This window comes from Coptis chinensis, chromosome 8 (assembly GCF_015680905.1).
Source record: "Coptis chinensis isolate HL-2020 chromosome 8, ASM1568090v1, whole genome shotgun sequence".
Lineage (NCBI taxonomy): Eukaryota > Viridiplantae > Streptophyta > Magnoliopsida > Ranunculales > Ranunculaceae > Coptis > Coptis chinensis.
In genome coordinates, this window is record NC_141463.1 from 14,250,796 (window position 1) to 14,255,688 (window position 4,893).

The window sequence follows — 4,893 nt, forward strand, 5'->3', positions numbered from 1 at the left end:
TTTGGTTTTCATCATGTACACCCACACATATCGAGTATGATCATCAATGAATGAGACATAATAACGGTTATCTCTTTTTGAAGCCACTCTGGAGGGTCCCCAAACATCCGTATGCACATAATCAAGGATGTCTGTTGTTGTGTGTTTGCTATCCATCAAAGTATACAAGGTTTTATGTCTTTGACCCTTCATAACAACTAAAGAGCTACTAATAATCTTTAGGACTCCACCTTCCCCCACAAACTTGTGGCCTTTAGAATCCAAGGTACCAAGAGAGATAAGATTTTTCTTTAGCTCAAGAACATGTCTTACATCATTTAAAGTCCTCACAACACTATCATGCATCTTAACCCGTATAGTTCCAATCCCAACCATCTTGCACACATGGTCATTACCCATCAAAACGGAACCACCATCAATGCTCTCATAAGAAGTAAACTAGTTTCTATTCGGGCACATATGGTAGGAACACCCGAAATCAAGAATCCACCTGTCGGCTATATAGTCTTGTGTGGACACACAAAGACTCACATCTTCCACTTCAGAGCTCGAAGCAAAACTTGCCTCAACATTAGCGTTACCTTTATTCTTACCATTTTTCTTGTTATCTTTCTTCGGGTAAGGACAATTACTTGCATAATGTCCCTTTTCTTCATAATTGTAGCACTTCACATGTTTCAACGACTTCTTGGACTTAGACATAGACCTCTCATTACTTGTAGAGGCCTTTTCATATGACCTTCCTCTTGCCACTAGCCCTTGTCCTGCATCAATGTTATTCTTAACTCGTGTCTTCTTAATCAACTTATAAGAAAGAAGAACACTTTGAACTTCGTCAAGATCAATATCTTCTCTATTAAAAAATGTCGTCATTAGATGCTCATAGCTTTCGGGCAAAGAGAATATTAAACATTCTGCTTGATCCTTGTTTCGGCAATAACCTGCTTCAACACAACGAGAGCAAATGATAAAGAATGTACTAATAAATAGAGAAAATTGATGTTGGGAGAGATGAAATTGAATCAAGATAATGGCTGCCTACGTACCCAAGATCTACTCTCTAGGGATCAACTTTCAATGTAGTTCCTTGTTGTGAGAGAGAATATTTTTTTATGAATTGGTAGAGATTGAGTCCTAAGAGGATTGTGTTTGTTTGTCAAAAGAATTGTTATCTTTTTGAACTTTTATCCTTATATTTCTATAATAATGAACCTGAACATATTCCTAAATAGACTAGTTATTGGGTGTAGCTAGGATTAAGCCCTTGGGCTTAATTGATTTGGGCTGGATCCATGGGCTTAATGAGCCACAAAGTGGGGGTCTATACATCGCCCTGTCTTTGGTGGATGAGCAAAACCCATGTGGCAAAGAAGTTAATATAGAAAAAGAATAGAAGAACATCGATTTAAAAGAAAAAAAAATAAAATAGAATAAATGTTACCAAGTATTGGCGTGCATAATCTCATTGCCAAAGACGATAGTAGGCGATGACAGGAGACAAAAATTATTGGAGACAAAAGACGGAAATAATTAGCAAAAATTATTGGCGGAAATAATTAACGAAAATTATGGACGGAAATAATTGGCGAAAATTTTGGCGGAAATAATTGGCGGAAGTTATTGGCGAAAATTATGGGCGTAAATAATTGGCGAAATTTTTTGGTGGAAGTTATTGGCGAAAGTTATTGGCGGAAACAATTGGCAAAAAAATTTGGCGGAAGTTATTGGCGAAAATTATGGGCGGAAATAATTAGCATTTTTTTGGCGAAAGTTATTGGTGAAAATTATTCGGGGAAGTTTATGGCGGAAATTATTGGTGGAAATAATTAAGGGAAATAATTGGCGGAAATAATTGGTGGAAATTATGGGAAAAAATAATTGGCGGAAGTTATTGGCGGAAATAATTGGGAAAAAGTTTATGGCGAAAATAATTGGCGAAAATTATAGGTGGAAATAATTGGTGAAATTTTTTAGCGAAAGTTATTGGCAAAAAATTTTGGCGGAAGTTATTGCGAAATTTTTTGGCAGAAATAATTAGCGAAATTTTTTGGCGAAAATTATGGGCGAAAATAATTGGCGAAATTCATTGGCGGAAGTTATTGGCGGAAATAATTGGCAAAAATTATGGGCAGAAATAATTAGCAAAAATCATTGGCGAAAGTTATTGGCGTAAATAATTGGCGAAAATTATTGGCGGAAGTTTATTGGTAGAAATAATTGGTGAAAATCATTGAAAATTAGTGGCGAAAAGAGATGGGAATATTGGCGACTAGAGATAGAAATAATTGATGAAAATTATTGGCGAAAGATAATTGGTGGAAATAATTGGCGAAAAGTATTGGCGGAAGTTATTGGCGAAAATAATTAGTGAAAGTTATTGGCGGAAATAATTAGCGAAAATAGTTGGCGAAAATAATTAGCGAAAATTATTGACGGAAGTTATTGGCGAAAGGAGGCGAAAATAATTGGCAGAAATAATTAGCGAAAATAATTGGCGAAAATAATTAGCGAAAATAATTAGCGAAAGTTTGTATATAGATACTGTTAAAAGTTGCTCCGAAAGGTGTGCCTTTTCCAGAGGGAAAGTAATAGAACACTGATTGTGTAATAAAAGTAGGAAAAATAATACCAACCTTTAATGGAAATACGACATCATTTCTTGTTTTTGATCTTGTGTTGTTCGCTGCATGTTGATAGGTAACATTGATAGAAAAATATGATGGCGATATAATGGGGAAATGCAGATGCCCCCAATATAAAATCAGTGTAAGAAAGTATAAGTCTCGCCCCCATTGTTGTCATTAAAAAAACTAAGGCAAAGGGGCCACGGTGGTCCTTAATGACTTTAGCTATTCAGGTGTAACAACACATGCACCAAACGTGAGGCAAGGTTTGGAATTTTCCGCAGGTGCAAGGTTGTCATTCTTGCACTTGGATCAAACTAAAACACAACGCCGTTGCCTTAGTAGTGGAATTCACACGAATAGTAAAATTTGAGAGTATTCCAATAACCGTACCGAGCAAGAATAACCATCTTATTGACTTAGATTTTCTTCAAGCAGGCATAAATGCGACATACTTGGACCGAAGAAGGCATAATATGGATGACCTCTTTGGAATTAATGCCAATGAATGACAATATTGCTGAAAGGAGGAGTACAGAAGAATAGATCGAGTAATGTAATAAAGGACAACCAAACATATGAGAATGGAAATTGAATGTCTTTATTGATAGATAACATGTAAAAATGTAAAAGAACTTCGTAACGGTACGGTAAAAAATGTTGTTTGAGTCTGTTTCAACAGCAACCATTGAGATGTACTGAAAATCAGCTATGTGGATGAAACTGATTCAACACCATATTCAAGGTTGAAAGGTGATAACGCAGTTGAATACTTCGGCGTTGTACTATAAGCATGCAAAATTACAGGTAACTCCTTTACCCAATTCCCCTTGAGAAACGACAAAGCTCTTCATGCCTGTGACCATTATTTGTGGAAGTTACATCAAAAGCACTTTGTGTTAAGCGGGGTAAAATCCATTTCATCCAGAAGATTTAAAAAATAGACTCCCCCGGTCCAGCCTATGTGGAGGATGACATCTGCCATTATCTCTTACAAGAGTTGGAGATTTTAGGAGGTACACACGTTCGGGCCCGACTAGAGATTGTCTTTTTCTTTGCGTGTAATCAGCATATCTAAGTCGGTAGCTGATAAGCACGTAAATGCTATATATATTTACGCTCAATTTTATATTAGTTAGTTCGTTTAATTTATTCGTTTGATTTAGTTAGCGTATTTTTGGTGACTTTGCAGGAATTGAAGTTAACATGGAAATATTAATGCATAACTACTGTTTTGTTAGCAGTACATTCCAGGGAGTAGGCGTTGATTGAGTTAGTACAATGGTTCTAGTTGGACTGGCATGGAACGTATATGGTGCGAGATCAATCGAGGGCTTAATCGATGGGAACTGGTGGATATGTGGTCTTGAATATATTGGCTCAAGGATGCACGTGAACAGTACAAGCTTGCGGGTTATGGGCCGACATCTAAAGCCTGAAATCACATGACTAAAGGAGGTGTTGAAGACCGGACCATGTGCAACTAAAGAGACCAGCCCATAACCAAATAACAAAGCCCATATACTCAAAATCCCATACCCACTAAGGGCCACACCATTCCCCATCCGGCTTGATGCACCGAATCAGTCCTTAAGACTCTTTCCTTCTCCATCGCGAACAGACTCCAAATCCCTCAAATCTCGCCGATTCAAATCGAATAAATCAAAGACCGCACCATCATATGCCATTCCCACCATAGTATCTAGCTACCGGACCACCCGATCACCACCTTCTATCCATCTTTCTTTACAAACAGGAGACCGACTTCGCGATTTTCCGATAAAATCGCCCAACCAAACCTCTCGCCACCGACTTTGAATTCTAGTCGAAATAAAACACTGCCCTAACCAATCCATTATATATAGAGGAGAGAAACAGTATAGAGGGGCGCTCCACAACACGTAAGATTTAACATAACACCGAGAGTCAAGAGCGAGAATTGGATACGCACGGAAATCGAGAACGAGACGAAGGAAAGCCAAGGAGATTTCACAGTCGACATGAGTTCTCCTAACCTTTACTTTATTTTTAGTTTGATTATTATGTGTAGCTAAACTATATATTAGCTAGGGCTTAGATGAAGCCCTAGACTTATGTGAGGTTTTTATGTTTAATTAGTTTTATCGTTTCGGAACTTAAAGATTAAACTTGATTGATTTCTTTAGATAGTAATAGGATTACTTTCATTAATTATATCTTGCATGTTTTCATGTCTCGACTAATTAATAGTTAGATTATTCTCTTATTAATATCAGTGCACTACGTTTAT